Raw genomic sequence first — 19,552 nt, forward strand, 5'->3', positions numbered from 1 at the left:
AGTTTCACTGACCTAAAAATGTTCTGTGTTACAATTACTTGTCCCTTTTCTCTGAATCCCTACCAACTGAGGCAGGAGAATAGGGTCTGGAGGCAGGGAACCTAAGGCAATTCGGAAAAAAATAAATGCATAATTTAATCTATTGAATACAAGAATATAGAACATAGTTTCCAAACACAAACCTGTTCATGTTGTTTTCTTTTCTTTTTTTATTTTCTTTTTTCTTTTTGTGAGATGGAGCCTTGCACTGTCACCTGAGCTGGAGTGTAGTGGCACCATCTTGGCTTACTGCAACCACTGCCCTCTGGGTTCAAGCAATTCTCCTGCCTCAGCCTCCCAAGTAGCTGGGATTACATGTGTGCACCACCATGCCCAGCTAACTTTTCTGTATTTTTAGTAGGACGGGGTTTCACTGTGTTGGTCACGCTGGCTTCAAACTTCTGACGTCATGATCCGCCCGCCTCAGGTCTCCCAAAGTGTTGGGATTACAGGTGTTAGCCACCACACCTGGCCGATGTTTTCTACTTTAAAAATCCTTCAATGGTTCCCATTGCCTCTGGGTGAATTCCAACATTTCTAGCATCGAAGCCTCATTTTCAGTTTTTATTTGCTAACAACATGCATTACATGACAGACTGACTGAAAAACATTATTTTTGGAGTTGATGGCATAGGGTAACGGTCTTATCAAATATGTTAAGTGGATTTTTCTGATTTGTGTCAGGAGTTTTCAGATGCATACCATTTAGAATATACTACTTCCTGAGTATCCCCCCCCCAAAACAAACAGACAAACTATTATATGTCATAAAGTCTGTGCTTATGTTTAAAGCTTTGGAATAGAGGTGAATGCATAGATTGACAACTCTGTGTATTGGTGACAATATTAATTCATTGTCTCTACTTTTTTGGTGCTAATTGTTGCTGAATAAAAATTCTGTTTGTCCCATCTGTTCTGTCTCTCATTCCTATTTAGGGACTATGTCATCATCCATCTTTTAAGCTCTTTCCATCAATATATCCCATTCCGTTTTCAGAGGATTATCATTTATCTTCTCTGACCAAGAAAATACAGGTCATTGGAGAAGTCCACCAGTTTCTGCCTTGTGCGAACATCCACTTGTATTTGCATATGTTTATGCTGCTTTTCTTCCTTTCACAGTGTAAGGATCTTCACCCCTCCACCCTGAAATGAGACTATTTTACAGTCATATTATTTCTGTCTCCTCTCTTTCTTCTCTTTTTCTTCCCTGCTAACTCCTCCTTTAGCATCTGTTTTCTTATCCAGAATCCTTCCCTGGCCCAGTATCAGCCTCTATCTGCTGCTGTAACTTCCTTTGGAAAAAGGCTGTCTGTGTTCCTTACTACCAATAAATTGTTTTTTTGTTGTTGTTTTTGCTTTAGTTTGAGTCAGAGTCTTGCTGTGTCACTCTGGCTGGAGTGCAGTGGTGCAGTGTCAGCTCACTGCAACCTCTGCCTCCCCGATTCAAGCGAATTCTCCAGCCTCAGCCTCCCTAGTAGATAGGATTACAGGCGCATGCCACCATGTCCAACTAATTTTTGTATTTTTAATAGAGACAGGATTTCACTTTTTTGGCCAGGCTGATCTCGAACTCCTGACCTCAGGTGATCCACCCGTCTTGGCCTCCCAAAGTGCTGAAATTACAGGCATGAGCCACTGTGCCTGGCCCCATTCATTGTTTACTTTACTGTAGTCTGTAGCTGGAAATGCTTTTGCCAAGTCATTGGCATTGATGACCATTGATTTACCAGATCCTTGGACACTTGTTTCAGACCCTGGCCTATCTCCTGTGTCCAGTAGGGCCCCATATTGAGCACACAATAATATTAGTAAAATGAGTAACATTTTTCACGTATCTTCTCCTCTTATTTATATGACTTTCCCTTCTCTACGGTCTTTTACAAGCTCTTCTACCTGCCTCTTAAACATTTATGTTCTAAAGGTTCCAAGAAACCACTGTCTCTCATTCCGGCACTGTTAGCTTTTCTCTGGATAGACACCCCATTCTCAAGCATGCCTCCAGAAGATGCATATATAGCAAGCCTTTCACCTTAAGTCTTGACCCTTATTAAAAGGGGTCAACATATTTGTATGTTCCACAGACACTTCAAACTCAATATATCCAATTTTAAATTCATTTTCAATGTCATCAGCCTTGGTCCTTTTAATTTATTACTGATAAGTGGCATCTCTGTGAGTGACATCACCAGATACACAGATGCCTAACCTAGAAAGCTAGGAATAGATCACTAATTCTTGCTACAGCTATCTTAATTCTGAGTTCTTCCACTTCTCTTTATTCCTTTTACATCTTAGGGCCTCAGTTAATACCATCCCAATTTTCACCTTGGAATAGCCTCAGTTTAGTCTCCCTGTTTGTCTCTCTAACTTCTATTCTGTTTTGTGAGTTTTCTTCTCTTTTTCACTTCATTTAACCTAAAGAAAGCATTTTCGAGTTTCCCTGGGATGTATGGAACTTTTTACAATTTCTGGAGCAAATTGAAAATGCTGGTTTTTGAACCCTTGGGAAAACATGTGATTGACACATTGCTCAATTAAATGTTTATTCTCATGTGATTATTGCATTGAGGTTTGTTTTAGCTGCATATTAAGAGCACAGCTTCCTTTTTGGGGGGGGATCGAGTTTCACTTTCATTATTCAGGCTGGACTGCAGTGGTGCAGTCACCACTCACTCAGCCCCCTGGTGCCCAGGTGATTCTTCTGCCTCAGCCTCCCGAGTAGATGGGACTGTAGGCATGTGCCCCACGCCCTTGCTCTGCTGATTTTTCTTTTGTATTTTCAGTGGAGATGGGATTTCACCATGTTACCCACTCTGGTCTCAAAACACTGGGCTCAAGCAATGCTCTTGCCTCAGCCTCCCAAAGTGCTGGGATTACAGGCGTGAGCCACCACTACTACATTTTTTTTTTTTTTTTTTTTTTTTTTTTTTTTTTTTTTTTTGAGAGAGAGCGTCTCACTGTGTCCCCCAGACTGGAGTGCAGTGGCATGATCTCAGCTCACTGCAACCTCCACCTCCCAGGCTCAAGCTATTCTCTTGCCTCAGCCTCCCAAGTAGCTGGGATTACAGGCATGCACCACTACCACCCAGCTAATTTTTTTTAGTATTTTTTAAATTTTAGTAGAGACAGGGTTTCACCATATTGACACGCTGGTCTTGAACTCCTGGCCTCAAATGATCCACTCACCTCGGCCTCCCAAGGGGCTGGGATTGCACGCATGATCCACTGTGCCTGGACACCTTACTTCTTTATTTAGCAAAAAAGGAGGCTCCCCATGTCACTGGAGTTGGGTGTGGGGAGACCAAATGAAATCATATTTCCTTGGAAGGGACCGATAAGTGTCCATTGTTTCCAGTGTTGAAGGATGAGCAGGATTGGACAGTTGGATCTGAGGGAAGGGCCATCCCAGGCAAAGGGAAGGCAAATACCAGTGCTTGGGGCTGTGAATAGCAGGGTGAAAATATTCTTAGAACATGAAAATAAATGTTTGAATTTAGCATAACACATTTGACTTATTAATCAAAGGTGTTGCATAGGAGGATGAGTATCTGTGTTCATCTGGTCACTTTATAACATATATTTTATCTCAAGTATTCCCAGTTTGGTAGACTATAGCATGAAGGCTTGAATGCTATAGCTTTATTTCTTCCGTAACCACTAATTTCTTCTATGGCATTGCTTATTTACTTGGTAGTATGTGTCTCCATGGAGTCTTCATTCAACAGTTAAATGTTAGAGTGCTCTGAGGACAGGGCTTAAACAATCAAAAACTGTTTCTTAATTTTTCTAGAACCTTCTTTTTAGAATGGAAAAAACCTCCATGATTTGTTGGAATTAAATTCTGTCTCTCTCTCCCTCTCTCTCTCTCTCTCTCTCTCACTCTCGCTCTCTCTCGCTCTCTCTCTCGCTCTCTCTCTCGCTCTCTCTCGCTCTTTGTTTCAAAGGAAGAATAATAATTTGTATTTCTACTTGCCAGGTAATTTGTGAATTTTGTTTTACTCTTTCTGCAGTATCAAAGATAAAACCTCCATGAGGCTTTTAAATTCTAGAATCATTATTCATATATTGTATGAAAACAATTTTACACTTCTTTTTCTTTAAAACCTTTTTCCTTTATTTTACTAAGCACCAGAGAAAGTCACATATTTCCTGTGATGCTAAAATTTCTTCCAGATCACATGCTGAAATACCTTTTTCTTTTTTCTTTGAGGCTTCTCTTAAGTGATCAAATGTAGACTTTTAAGTCTATATGGCCAGCTCTTTCATCTGAGCTACTCTGTCTAAATATTTATGCTATTCAGATAACATGTATCTTCAATTATTCAGCTTTGCATATGGACTATACTTTAACCAAACACTATTTCTTTTTCTTTTGGGTTTGACTGAATTAGAGGTATGTTCCATCCATGTTAAATGGGTTCGAAAGAACTATTTGAATTTGAAATACTCCTGTTCATTATAAAATAAAATGTGAATGCATTTCTAAGTATGCATACTTTTTATTATCTATAATATTTTAGTTTGTTATTTTCCCTGAGATCATGTAAGCATTTCTTTAAAAAAAATTAGTTTTTATAAAATGGCTCATGTTTTGTGTATGTTTGGCCTTAATATTTTCTAAAGATGTAAAGCCAAATGGTTGTAAGAAGCAGAGGCGTCACTTTCTCCCTTGAGACCTGGTCAATATTTGAATATTTGTGTACAGCATAACAAATATGTTTTAGGTTAAATACATTATTAGTAGTACGTTCAAGGGATATTTAGTAAGCTCTATGGGTAACACGGTTGAAAATCTATGTAGTCAGTAGGTTTACAAAGTTATATTAGAGAAGTTGCAAAGAAGGTTTTAAGGAAAAGAAATTTATCTTCATGTTCTAAACGGCCTTTTAAAATTCTATTTTTATAAACTCTAATCATTCTTAACTAAATTTTGTGTTTAAACTTTTGGATAAAAGTCATGTTACAGGGGCTCTTGCAGTGTGAACTTAGTGCCGTATTTGGGCTTGTTTTTGTGATTTTCTTGCACTAAACTTGGAATGCACTCTTGAAGAATAGGTTTTTGGCTCCCAAGGACCTTCATAGTCACACACTAGCTCTTAATCACTGTGTCTGTGGAGTGTCTTGCTAGTGAAGCTCTCAGTGAATTGACTTCCCTTTCTCTCTATTTCTTGCCAAGATTTTTTGAAATGTTTTAATGAAAGAGAGAGAAAGAAAGGAGGGAAGGAGGGGGAGGGGGGAGAGAGAGAGAGAGAGCGAGCGAGAGCGAGTGAGCACGTGCGAGAGCGAGCGCAAGAGCGCGTGTGGGTGAGAGCCAGCACGAGTTTTACCACATCTTTACTTGGTTATGCTATTTGCTGTGTGATAGTTACGGAATTAGTGCTATAATAGAAACTGTCAGCTCTAAGTTATCAGTGCAAGTTTTGGATTAATAGAGTCCTTAGCTTTTATTTCCCTCAGTTCTCTTGCTCATTTCATTATGCCTTAGAAAATGAAGAATTGGGAGTAATAAGACATGATTTAGTATTCCACCATTTAATGTTAGACCTAACCTGAAAGTTTTGCTTATGGTGGGGTTTATCTGTGGGTTTGATAGTCGTCAGCAAAAATTAGCCTCTGTTAGCACAATAAATTGATAATTGTTTGTCTTGCACTATATTCCGGCTTCACTCTGGAAGCAAAGATGTTACCAAGAAGGTTATTCTGACTCACAGCTTGGAGTTTCCCACGTTAGTGTTGGAAGACGTCTTTTGGTAGGCTCTTAAACAATTATGGAGCTGTGGAAATAGCCTTAGGTGAGGAGCTGAACATCCCAAGTTCTCAGGTGCACTGTGTTGTTTATGGAGTTACAGACACTTGTAAATGATGATGATTTTTTTGGCGGCGGGTGGGGGGGGGGTAAGAGGTACTTTGTTAAATGCCTTGTGTGCATTATTTTATTTAATTCTTGTAGTAAATTGGAGGTAGCATTATCCCACTTTTACAGATGAGAAAACCAGGGGTTAGAGAAGTTAAGCAGCTTGCCCAAGGTCACACAGCCAGTAACATAAAGCTAGAATTCATACCCAAGAACTCTCTGACTCCAAGACCTGGTTCTTGGCTGCTTTGCATTCTGCTATATGTAACGTACTGTATGCTTATTATGAGGATTAAATAAGCTAATGTGTACATCCTTTGTAAAGTATTAGTCTTGGTATGGTAAAAATACGGATACGTTTGGAACATAGAACTGTTACTAATCTTTTCTGCTATTTTAAGGCTTTACATGCATTTCATAATTTTATATATTTTACACCTTCAAGGTTGTTAATATTTTGTCAATGTCATGTTTCTTGATTTATGAAGTACTCTTGTTATTCTTTTAAACACCCTTTCTAAGAAGGAAGGAAGTCTAGATCCCCTCCCCCCACATATTCCATGGATTTTTGTTTTGAAAAGAAAAAATTTTACGTCAGAGTCCTCTTTAGAATTTTTTGGACTCCAGAATTTAATGATTAGTTATATTGTTCACTTATAATTTCATGCTGTAGAATAAGATCTTCAAAATTCCATTATTTTAAAAGATAATACAAGGTAAACACATACAGAAAAAGTTTGATTGCTCCAGTAAGGATACTGAATAGTCAAAATTTCAACAACTTAGTTTACTACCTATATATACAAGCTATTTTGAGTGTTGATGCATTACTGAAATACTTTAGGCCTTCCTTAGTTTGTTTGCATTGCTGAAATACTCCAAGGTTTGATTCTAGAATGCTTAAAAAATTATAAATTGCAAGAGGAAAACAAATGAATGTACTTACTCATGTTGTAACACTTTTCTATAATTTACCTCAATTTCTGAGGTTGTACCTTTTATTCAGGTTAGGAATAGGTTTTAAGTACTCTTGATTCCAGGTAATTTGTTTAATTGTCTTAATGCTATCTTTATAATCATTTTAAGCTGTGCTGCTCTTGTGAGCCAGTGCCCAGGAGCTAGAAAATTGACATCCAGGCAGTGAGATCTGCTTTCTTTTGCTGGCCCCCTGACATCCTCTGTGACCTGACAAGGCACTTTTAAAATCTTTAGCTTTATAGCTTTGAAGGCAAAGCCCTAGAATATGGCTTAGAAATTCAGGAAAAGTGATAATTTAAATAAAAATAAATGTAAACATTTGTAGACAAAGCTTTCAAATCTAAACTGATTTTAAGTACCCTCTAAACACATAAAAATATTTTTCAAAATCATTTTTTAAACTCAGAAGCAATAGAATATAAAAGCCCCTATCAATAGTACATAATTAGTGACGGGTCACAAGTATTTGTTTGAAATACAAATTTTGAAATCCCAACTTTTGGTTAAAGTAGAAGCATGAGTTTTTAAACCTTACTTTTCAGATGAGAAATTAGAAATTTGTCTCCATCCTTTATAAGAATCTGCTTTATATGAATCTGCTGGCTTTGTGTGATATTTAAGGTTTCTCTTTTAGTATCAAAAATGCTGGACGACAGTAGAGCGTGCCTGTAGTCCCAGCTACATGGGAGGCTGAGGTGGGCGGAAAGCTTGAGCCTGTGCCGCTGTACTCCAACCTGGGTGACTGAGCTAGTCCCTGTCTCAAAAATAAACAACCAATTTCAAGTGTTTAATATATCCCCATGTAAATATTCATCAATAAAAGGTGATCATTTGTTTTGCAATTACTTACATAAGCTGTAATTATAAAACTGAACTTTAGATGTGAAAGATGTACAAGGTGATCACTGTACCTAGGAAGTTTTAGAGTGAAGAAATTTCAGTTTGATACAATTTGAAGGTAGTGTAATCATACTGGGTTTGGAAGGTTTTCGAGGATATGCCTTTATTTATTGGAAACCCAACTGATTCAACTGTCTGTAGGGTCTCCAAGTACAACTTCACATTTGCCTAATGTGCCTGGACTATATCTAGAAATACTTGATATATATATATATATATATATATATATATATAATAATTATTTTTTTTTTAACTATAAACCGAACTTCCTGGGTCAGCATTGAGCAAAACTTCTAACAGGTGTTCCTGAGTACTTCCTCTCATCTCTGGTCCACATGGACAGAGCTTTACTTGTTCTGTCATTTTGGATACTATTCCTTAAGTACTGACCACCTTACTAAATGACCCTCAGCCTGTCTTTCTAGTTTTATCTGAGTTACTCTTCTATTAGGTGGCTGTTTACCTGATTTTTTGCTGTTTTCCTTCATCATTTGGAGGTAGCTTTTTGTGGACTGAATCTTCTACCTGGACTTTCCATCTCTATTTCTGCTCTTATAAATCTTATCCATACTTCAAGGCCATGAATTCTCACTTGTACCTTCTTGTATGTTAAAGTCCTAATGCATTTAAAGAATTACAGTAGACAACATGTAACATGAAATTTACTGTCTTATCCATTTTTAAGTGTACAGTTCAGTGGTGTTAAGTATATTCACAACAGATTCCCAGAACTTTTTGATTTTGCAGACCTGAAACTCTGCATTAAACCATAAACCCCATGTTCTTTTCTTCAAGTCCCTGGCAGCCACCCTCATACTTTCTGTTTGTATGAGTTTGAGTACTTTAGATACCTCATGTAAGTGGAATCATACAGTGTTTGTCTTTTAGTGACTGGCTTATTTTGCTTAGTATGACGTCTTCAAGGTTCATCCATGTTGTAGCATGGGACAGGATTTCCTTCATTTTTAAGGCTAAATAATATTTCCTGTGTGTGTGTGTGTGTGTGTGTGTGCGCGCGCACGCGCGCACACACAGACACATTTTGTTTTATCTAATCATTCTTCAGTGGACATTTTGGTTGTTTTCAACTTTTGGCTGTTGTGAATAATACTGTTATGAACATGGGTGTGCATATATCTCTTTGAGATCCTGCTTTCAGTTCTTTTGGATATATACCCAAAAGTAGAATTGCTGGATCACATAGTAATTCTATTTTTAGAATGAAAAGTGTTGCTATAATCTTATTTATGACCTTAATTTGAACACACAGCCATACTGTTTTTAATTTTCTCCTTTAAGCTTGTGTCTCTTTTATGTTTTGGAAAATATGGAAATCATGGAGCACATAAAATAGAGAAAAACATTTGATATCTAATTAAAATCTAATTGTGATTTATACATTTTACTAGAAGAGAATGTTGGTGATGTGAATACTAACGAAAGGCAATAGAAATCTAATTTTTTTGCTTCCTGTTTTTAAGCAAGTAAATAAACTTGATTAGAAAAATGTTATAGATGAAATTCCAGTTTATATATTTACTCTTAAAATATGTGGCTACTGGCTGGGCGCCAGTGGCTCATGCCTATAATCTCAGCACTTTGGAAGGCTGAGGTGGGTAGATCACCTGAGGTCAGGAGTTCAAGACCAGCTTGACCAATATGATGGTACCCGTCTCCACTAAAAATACAAAAATTAGTGAGGCGTAGTGGTGTGTGCCTGTAGTCCCAGCTGCTTGGAAGGCTGAGACAGGAGAATTGCTTGAACCCAGGAGGTGGAGGTTGCAGTGAGCTGAGATCATGCCACTGCACTCCAGCCTAGGCAACAGAGTGAGACACCATCTAAAAAAAAAAAAAAAAAAAAAATCTGTGGCTATCATTTAAGTATAAAAATCCTTGAACTAAGTAATGTCCAGAAACTGTAAGTCTGCTAAGACTTAGTATTTGCTTCTTTTTGGAAAGATCCTAGAGAAATTTCATATGATGTCTGTAATTCTATTATATGGAGTATTATATTTTCTCTTATTCATAAGCTGGGGCTTAAACATTAGAACTTTGAGGTGCTACAGTAAAAATAGGCTGGAGTGGAGTGGTGCGATCTCGGCTCCCTCTAACCTCTACCTCCTGGGTTCAAGCAATTCTCCTGCGTCAGCCTGTTGAGTAGCTGGGACTACAGGAGCACCCTGCCACACCCAGCTAATATTTTGTATTTTAGTAGAGATGGGGTTTCACCGTATTGCTGAGGCTGGTCTCAAACTCGTGAGCTCAGGTAATCTGCCCACCTTGGCCTCCCAAAGTGCTGGGATTACAGGCGTGAGCCCCTGCGCCCAGCCCTAAGAACTTCGTTAGAAATTACACCAAAAGTTAGAACTCTGAGGTGCTCCTGATCTTCAGTGCAGTGCTGTAATGAAAACCTGTAATACTATTTTCATATGTTGAACTGGTTCATAATAATCACGGGAATATGTGCTTTATTTTTGGTATATCTTTTCTATTAATAATAACAAATGAGCAAATGTAGGAAGAACTGTACTTCCCCCCCCCCCCCCAGTTCCATTATGTATTACCATGATTCTGCCTTTGAACTGGTAAATAATAAGAAGCCTTTCTCAAGCCACAAATAGTAACTCAGTTTTTGTCTCTTTGTTGACAGGGTGGAGTTCAGCCTATTCTTCCTTAGATGTGAAAGGAAAGGAAGGTCATTTCATGCCTTGTTGATAAAGGTAAGGTCATAATAATTATTAAAGAATTTAGGATGTTTGGTAGGCATCCTTATTGCTGTTTGACATTCTGACTTTGTGGTATGCTGAAGTTAACAGAAAGATAATATATTTTATAAGATGACTGGAATCTACAATTGTTCCTTTAGTTATCAGCAAAAACACATAAGATAAGGAAATTGGTGTAAATCAACATGACAAAGTGAATGTGGATTTGTTCTATAATGAGAAAGTAACTTGTGCTTTTCATTTGAAATGTTGGCTTACACACTTAGTCTGTTCCTCAAACATTTACACACTTGGTAATCTTTTAACCATTGCCGATATCATCATGATAACATTTTTCAGGTTAATACAAACTAGATTGCAAAATTATGCCATTTTAAAGCAAATCTATCCATTATAATTTTCATGCTGATAGTTCTAGTTGGTGTCACTGATTTTAGAGGGCAAATGTGGAACAGGTGATGTGAACACGGAGGCCCCACCTCTGACCCACATATATTAGTGAATGTTAACTTGGAGACTTTTCTAATCATTTGCTCCTCTGTGTAGCTATTTTTATAGTGTGCTACAGTGTTCAGATGTCATTATGAATGCTTTAAATGAATTCAGTTTGTTCTTCAACAGTCTGTGAAAACTGTTCTGTGAGTATTCCCATTTTATAGATGTTAAAACTGAAGCATTGGAAAATGAAGAAAATTGCCCAGGATTACGTAGATAGTAAGTGGTAGAGTTGGAATTACGTTGAGACCTCCTGATCTTTACTTCGATGCTATACTGAAAAGCTATAATACTGTTTGAACAATTTGAACTGGTTCATAATAATGATGGAAAGATGTGCTTTATTTTGAATATATCTTTTCTAATAACACATGAACAAATGTAGGATGAATAAATGTTAACACTTTTTTAATGGGTTTGACTTTATTCCAGTGAACTCTATCACAATTTTATTACACTTTAAATCCTTGTAAATCTACTCAGTGGTTTTCAGAAAGTTACTTTTGTATATTTATAAACTATTTCATTGCTTTCTTAAAAATAACCAGATTAAAAGATGGTAGCATAGTTTTAATTAAGAATGCAGAAATAATGTACTTGTAATACTTTCACAAGTGTAAGTATTACTCCCTTGGCGGGTATAAAATACGATATATTTTTTTCTCCCTGGTTAAGCATTGTGAGGCTACATGTTCAGCATAGTAAGCTTCAATTGGGCCACATATTATTCCACTGTGCTTAAACTCTCATATTGATTTGAGAATCAGAATCATAGAATATTCTTCATGGGGAGAGATGGTTGGGGAGTAAGCTAGAAATAATAGGTCTTGATTTGGGTTGCTGTCTCTTTCCAAAGGTTAGCATCTGGGATATGGGGCAGGGCATCAGGAACCTTCTATGGTACCAGGGTGAGGGGTTTGGAAAAGGTTTTGTTCATTTTTGAGTCATCCTTTCAGTTATTGGTGGGATCAGAATTTAACCCCAAAGAAAAGGGGCCTTTGACCAGGAGTTGGGTTGGGTTTAGAGAACCAGTCAAATGGATTGGCCTCAGGGTTGCCATTTCTTATTAGTCAGTGAACTGAAACAAATCAGAAAGCAGAGAAAACCATTGCCTGTGCACTAGGCCCTGCAAAGAGAAAGCAAGCGGGTGCCTGTAGGCACATTTCTCTAGAAATGAATTTCAGGATTAATTTAGATTAATCTAGATTCTTCATCCCCTACCCCCAGTATGAATTATAAAATGATACCTGGTTTTCTGAAGATTTATCAGAACAGTGGAAATGGCTCAGCATGTCAATTAAGTTTTTAAACTGTAAGAAAGTGAGGCCAAAAAAGGTAGAAACTTAAATGTATATGTATTTTTCCAGAGATATCAGCTATCAAATATATTGAAACTCATTCTATATATTGTCTAGAGGTATAATATTATCAACTATCAAATATATTGAAATTCATTTTATATATTATCTAGAAGTATATATAATAGAATAATTAAAACAGTATTTTTTTAAAAAAAATGTATTGTACTATAGATTCTGGGGTACATGTGCAGATCATGCAAGATCGTTGCATAGGTACATTCCTGGCAAGGTGGTTTTTTGCCACCATTCCCCCATCACTTATACCTGACATTTCTCTTGACAATATCCCTCCCCCACCCTCCCTCCCTTAGTACCCTCCCAACGGACCCCAGTGTGTGATGCTCCCCTCTTTGTGTCCAAGTGTTCTTATTGTTCAATACCCTGCCTATGGGTGAGAACATGCGGTGTTTGATTTTCTGTTCTTGTGTCAGTTTGCTGAGTATGATGGTTTCTAGGTTCATCCATGTCCCTACCAAGGACACAAACTCATTATTTTTTATGGCTGCATAGTATTCCATGATATATATGTGCCACATTTTCTTTGTCTAGTCTATCATTGATGGGCATTTGGATTGGTTCCAGGTCTTTGCTGTTGTAAACAGTGCCGTGATGAACATGCATGTGCATGTGTCTTTGTAATAGAACGATTTATAGTCCTTTTGGTATGTACCCTGTAATGGGATTGCTGGGTCAAATGGAATTTCTGTTTCTAGATTCTTGAGGAATCGCCACACTGTTTTCCACAATGATTGAACTAATTTACACTCCCACCAACAGTGTAAAAGTGATCCTACTTCTCCACATCCTCCCCAGCATCTGTTGTCTCCAGATTTTTTAATGTCGCCATTCTAACTGGTGTGAGATGGTATCTCAATGTGGTTTTGATTTACATTTCTCTACTGACCAGTGATGATGAACATTTTTTCATATGTTTGTTGGCTTTATATGTGTCTTCTTTTGAAAAGTGTCTGTTAATATCCTTTGCCCACTTTTGGATGGGTTTGTTTTTTTCTTGTGAATCTTTCAGTTCTTTGTAGATTCTGGATATTAGCCTTTTATTAGATGGGTAGATTGCAAAATTTTCTTCCCATTCTGTCAGTTGCCAGTTTGCTCTAATGATTGTTTCTTTTGCTGTACAGAAGCTCTGGAGTTTAATTAGATCCGATTTGTCTATTCTGGTTTTTGTTGCCACTGCTTTTGGTGATTTAGTCATGAAGTCCTTGCCTATGCCTATGTCCTGGATGGTTCTGCCTAGGTTTTCTTCCAGAGTTTTTATGATGTTATGTCTTATGTTTAAGTCCTTAATCCATCTGGAGTTAATTTTAGTGTAAGGTGTCAGGAAGGGGTCCAGTTTCTGCTTTCTGCACATTGCTAGCCATCTTTCCCAACACCATTTATTAAACAGGGGATCCTTTCCCCGTTGCTTTTTGTCAGGTTTGTCAAAGATCAGATGGTTGTAGATGTGTTGTGTTGCTCCAGAGGCCTCTGTTCTGTTCCACTGGTCTATGTCTCTGTTTTGATACCACTACCATGCTATTTTGATTATTGTTGCCTTGTAGTATAGCTTGAAGTCTGGCAGTATGATGCTGCCTGCTTTGTTCTTTTTTCTCAGAATTGTCTTGGCTATGAGGGCCCTTTTTGGGTTCTATAAGAAGTTTAAAGTGTTTTTTTCCAGTTCTGTGAAGAAGGTCATTGGTAGTTTGATGGGGATAGCATTAAATCTATAAATTACTTTGGGTAGTATGGCCATTTTCATGATACTGATTCTTCCTAACCATGAGCATGGAATGTTTTTACATCTGTTTGTGCCCTCTCTTATTTCCTTGAGCAGTGGTTTGTAGTTCTCCTTGAAGAGGTCCTTTACTTCCTTTGTTAGTTGTATTACTAGGTATTTTATTCTTCTTGTAGCAATTGTGAATGGGAGTTCACTCTTGATTTGGCTCTCTTTAAGTCTATTATTGGTGTATAGGAATGCTTGTGATTTCTGCACATTGATTTTGTATGCTGAGACTTTGCTGAAGTTGCTTATCATCTTAAGGAGAATTGGGCTGAGACAATGGGGTCTTCTAAATATGCATTCATGTCATCTGCAAATAGAGACAATTTGACTTCTTCCTTTCCTAATTGTTTACCCTTTATTTCTTTTTCTTGCCTGATTGCTCTGGCTAGAACTTCCAATACTATATTGAATAAGAGTGAAGACAGAGGGCATCCTTGTCTAGTGCCAGATTTCAAAGGGAATACTTCCAGTTTTTGCCCATTCAGAATGATATTGGCAGTGGGTTTGTTGTAAATAGCTTTTATTATTTTGTGACAGGTTCCATCAATACTTAGTTTATTGAGAGGTTTTAGCATAAAGGCTGTTGAATTCTGTCAAAGGCCTTCTCTGCATCAATTGAGATAATCACGTGGTTTTTATCTTTGGTTCTGTTTATGCGGTGGATTACATTTATGGACTTGTGTATGTTGAACCAGCCTTGCATCCCCGGGATGAAGCCTACTTGATCATGATGGATAAGCTTTTTGATATGCTGTTGCAATCTGTTTGCCAGTATTTTATTGAAGATTTTTTGCATCTGTGTTCATCATGGAGATTGGCCTGAAGTTTTCTTTTTTTGTTGTGTCTCTGCCAGATTTTGGTGTCAGAATGATGTTGGTGTCATAAAATGAGTTGGGGAGGATTTCTTCTTTTTGTATTGTTTGGAATAGTTTCAGAATGATTGGTACCAGCTTATCTTTGTATGTCTGGTAGAATTTGCTGTGAACCTGTCTGGACGTGGACTTATTTTGGTTGGTAGGCTGTTAATTGCTGCCTCAACTTTAGCCCTTGTTATTGGTCTGTTCAAAGTTTCAGCTTCTTCCTGGTTTAGACTTGGGAGGGTGCAAGTGTCCATGAATTTATCCATTTCTTCCAGATTTACTGGTTTATGTGCATATATTCATTTATAGTAATCTCTGATGGTAGTTTTGTATTTCTGTGGGATTGGTGGTGATATCCCCTTTATCATTTTTTATTGCATCCATTTGATTCTTCTCTCTTTTCTTTTTTGATAATCTGGATAGCGGTCTGTCTATTTTGTTGATCTTTTTGAAAAACCAGCTCCTGGATTTATTGATTTTTTGAAGGGTTTTTTGTGTGTCTATCTCCTTCATTTCTGTTCTGATCTTAGTTATTTCTTTTCTTCTGCTAGCTTTTGAGTTGTTTTGATCTTGCTCCTCTAGCTTTTTCCATTTTGACAATAGAGTGTCAATTTTAGATCTTTCCTCGTTTCTCATTTGGGCATTTATTGCTATAAATTTCCCTGTAGACACTGCTTTAAATGTGTCCCAGATATTCTGGTATGTTGTGTCCTCGTTCTCATTTTTTTCAAAGAATATCTTTATTTCTGCCTTCATTTCATTGTTTATACAGTCAACATTCAGGAGCCAGTTATTCAGTTTCCATGAAGTTGTGCGGTTTTGAGTTAGTTTCTTAATCCTGAGATCTAATTTGATTGCACTGTGGTCTGAGAGACTGTTAAGATTTCTGCTTTTTTGCATTTGCTGAGGAGTGATTTACTTCCAATTATGTGGTCAATGTTAGAGTAAGCGGGATGTAGTTCTGAGAAGAATGTGTATTCTGTGGCTGTGGGGTGGAGAGTTCTGTAGATGTCTATTAGGTCTGCTCGTTCCAGTTTTTGTTCAAGTCCTGTATATCCTTGTTGATTTTCTGTCCCGTTGATCTGTCTAATGTTGACAGTGGAGTGTTAAAGTCTCCCACTGTTATTGTGCAGGAGTCGAAGTTTCTTTGTAGGTGATTTAGAACTTGCTTTATGTGTCTGGGTGCTCCTGTAATGGGTGCGTATATATTTGGGAAAGTTAGTTCTTGTTATATTGATCCTTTCACCATAGTAGTGTCCTTCTTCGTCTCTTCTGATCTTTGTTGGTTTAAAGTCAACTTTATGTGAGACTAAAATTGCAACCCTTGCTTTGTTATTGCTCTGCATTTGCTTGGTAGATCTTCTTCTATCCCTTTATTTTGAGTCTGTGTGTGTATTTGCATGTGAGATGGTTCTCCTGAATACAGAGCACTGATGGGTTTTGACTTTTTACCCAGTTTGCCAGTCTTTGTCTTTTGATTTTGGCATTTAGGCCATTTACATTTAAGGTTAATATTGTTTTGTGTGAATCTGATCTGGCCATTTTGTTGCTGGTTGTTTTGCCTGTTGGTCAACACAGTTTCCTCATTGCGTTGTTGGTCTTTACCAGTTGGTTCATTCTTGCAGTGGCTGGTACTTCATGTTTTTTTTCTGTGTTTAGTGCTTCCTTCAGGAGCTCTTGTAGGGCAGGTCTGGTGGCGATGAAATCTCTCAGTAATTGCTTGTCTGTAAAGGATTTCATTTCTCCTTCACTTAAAAAGCTTAGTTTGGCTAGATATGAGATTCTGGGTTGAAAGTTCTTTTCTTTAAGGATGTTGAATATTGGTCCCCACTCTCCTCTGGCTTGTAGGGTTTCTGCTGAGAGATCTGCTATGAGTCCGATGGGCTTTCCTTTGTGGGTGACCCGAACTTTCTCTCTGGCTGCACTTAGCATTTTTTCCTTCATTTCAGCCCTGGTGAATCTGATGATTATGTGCCTTGGGGTTGCTCTTCTCGAGGAGGTCTCTGTGGTGTTCTTTGTATTTCCTGTATTTGAATGTTGGCCTGCTTTGCTAGGTTGGGGACATTCTCTGGATAATATTTTGAAAAGTGTTTTCCAGCTTGGATTCATTTTCCCAGTCCTCTTCAGGTACACCAATCAAGTGTAGATTAGGTCTTTTCACATAATCCCATATTTCTTGGAGGCTGAGTTCATTTCTCTTCACTCTTTTTTCTCTTTTCTTGCCTTCTCTTTTTATTTTGTTGAGTTGATCTTCTATCTCTCATATCTTTTCTTCTGCTTGATCGATACAGCTATTGAAACTTGTGTATGCTTCACCAAGTTCTTGTGCTGTATTTTTCAACTCCATCAAGTCATTTATGTTCTTCTCTAGGCTGGTTATTCTAGTTAGCATTTCATCTAATCTTTTTTCAGTGTTCTTAGTTTCTTTGCATTGGGTTGAAATATGTTCTTTTAGCTCAGAAAAGTTTGCTATTATCCATCTTCTGAAGCCTGCTTCTGTCAGTTCGTGAAAATCGTTTTGTGACCTGCTCTGTTGCCATGCTGGTGAGTCGTGATCTCTTTGGGGAGGAGAGGCGTTCTGGACTTTGATGTTTTCGTCCTTTTTGTGCTGGTTTCTTCCCATCTTCTCTGAGTGTACGTCCTTTCTGTTAAAGTTGGGGTTCTTTCTCCTGTATGAGGCTTTTTTTTTTTTAAAGACAGGTGTCAGTGTGCCACTTGAGACAGTCTGTCGTCGTCTGCCTGTGGAGGCGCTGCTGGGCTGCCTCGGTCTCAGCTAGGCTGCTGTTTATTCTTCGCCTGGTTTCAGTACCGCTGGGGTGAGCCCCGCCTTCCCAATGGCGGGCTCTTTTGCTCTGCCGAGCCTGCTGTTCCCGGGTGGAGGATGCATTAACTGCGAAACTCTGCCAGGAGAGGGACTCCAGTTGCTGGATTTTGTGGATGTCGGGCCTGTCTGGTAGCATCCCCCTCCCCGCATTCAACTTTCCCTTCTGTGGGACGGGCAGTTCGTTTTCACAAGCTTTCTCGGTATCAGTCCAAATCTCTGCCCTGGTCTGCGCTAACAAGGCACCAGTCTGGCCCGGGGCTGCCAGCCTGGGCTGTCGCCGGGGTCTGTGACTCCGGGTGGTTCTCAGCAAGGTGGCGTTTTCCTAGTCTGTGTGCTGCCGAAGTCTTGGAGTGAATTGCTGTGTCTGATTCAGAGAACCAAAGAGGTGATGCCCCCCGTTCCTCCGTGCCTCATAGACTTTCCGGGGGGGGGGGGCAGTGCCCTACTTTGCCTCAGCTGGGCGGCTTTGGGCTGCTTTCGTTGCCTTTTTTTGGGGTTAATCCTGCGGTTCAACCAGTCCCTTTAAAACAAAACTGGTACCTTGCTCGGAGATGGGGATATCGCTCTGGTTCAGTCTCACTTCGTGGTAGCTGCATTCTGGAGAAGCTTCCTTTCAGCCATCTTCCCCTGAATCCCTTTATTCCTTTTTTTTGAGACATAGTGTCACGCAGGCTGGAGTGCAGTGTTGTGATCTTGGCCTCCCAAAGTGCTGGGATTATAGGCATGAGCCACTGCGCCCAGCTAAAACAGTATTTTTGTTAGTGAAAATCTATGCTTATTAGACAGATGTGGTAGCAAAAAGTAAAAGTAATTAACACCACCTCAATATCAGCACTTTTATATTTTCTGTGTGTGTGCGTGCACGCATGTGCATGTGTGTGTATGTAAGCATTTAAATTGGAATTATATTGCCTATATTGATGAATGGTCTTCTAAAAAACAATTTTAATGGCTGTACCATCTTGCACAATGTTCAGGTTTTATTTCTAGGGTATATTCCTGACAGTGGAATACTTCGATCAAGGGATGAGAACATTTTTAAAGGCTCTATAAGCATATTGCAAAATCACTTTCAGGAATACTGTATGACTAATATATGTTTCAGGAGCGTAGAGGGGACTGGTTTCCATTGTTTTAATATGCCATTCTTTGTTCCTTCTAAGGTTTGTTAAAAGCCAAAATTGAAACAAATTTAGTTTAAAGATACTAGGTTTTTATTAGTAATTCAAGAATCAGTGGCTTCTCATCTAAACATTTAGAAAAGATGCTCCCAGGAGCTGAGCAGAGGAGGTTAGGTTTATCCGCAGGAAAGGGCTGATGAAAGCAGAAACAGAAAATGAAAAGTGGATTGATCATTTTAAAGTAACTTTCCCTACAGAATTAAAACAGAGAGTACTTTCCTGTTACACTGGCTCCAGGTAAACTAGGCTCCTCCCAGTTGGCTGCTGTGCATCTTCTAATAGTTTTCCGAAAACAGGCCCGTTTCAAACTTTAGCTGGATTATGTGGCTCCCAGTCACATAATGACTGCATTCTGAGTGACTCCATTTTGGGCTTGTCTGGTATATTGGGCCCAGTACAGAAGCTCAGTCCAAACCAGTGGCCTCTCATAAATTTCATTTAACAGGTTCTGTTTTTTTTTTTGTTTTGTTTTTTTTTTAAATAATTTCTGATATGCTTATTAGACATTTGTATTTCATCTTCTGTGAGTTCCCAGTTCATGTGTTTGCCAA

General features: G+C 38.4%; 1 protein-coding gene across 1 annotated transcript in view; it reads left to right on the top strand.

The window, feature by feature from the left end:
* BMPR1B (bone morphogenetic protein receptor type 1B) overlaps positions 1–19,552 on the top strand; it is a 398,407-nt gene that overhangs the window by 104,457 nt on the left and 274,398 nt on the right. The window contains exon 2 of the mRNA XM_017542431.2: positions 10,425–10,494. The gene's annotated coding sequence lies outside the window, so the exon portion shown is untranslated. The remainder of the gene's footprint in view (positions 1–10,424; positions 10,495–19,552) is intronic.

This window comes from Cebus imitator, unplaced genomic scaffold, assembly GCF_001604975.1.
Source record: "Cebus imitator isolate Cc_AM_T3 unplaced genomic scaffold, Cebus_imitator-1.0 Scaffold144, whole genome shotgun sequence".
In the NCBI taxonomy this organism is placed as follows: domain Eukaryota; kingdom Metazoa; phylum Chordata; class Mammalia; order Primates; family Cebidae; genus Cebus; species Cebus imitator.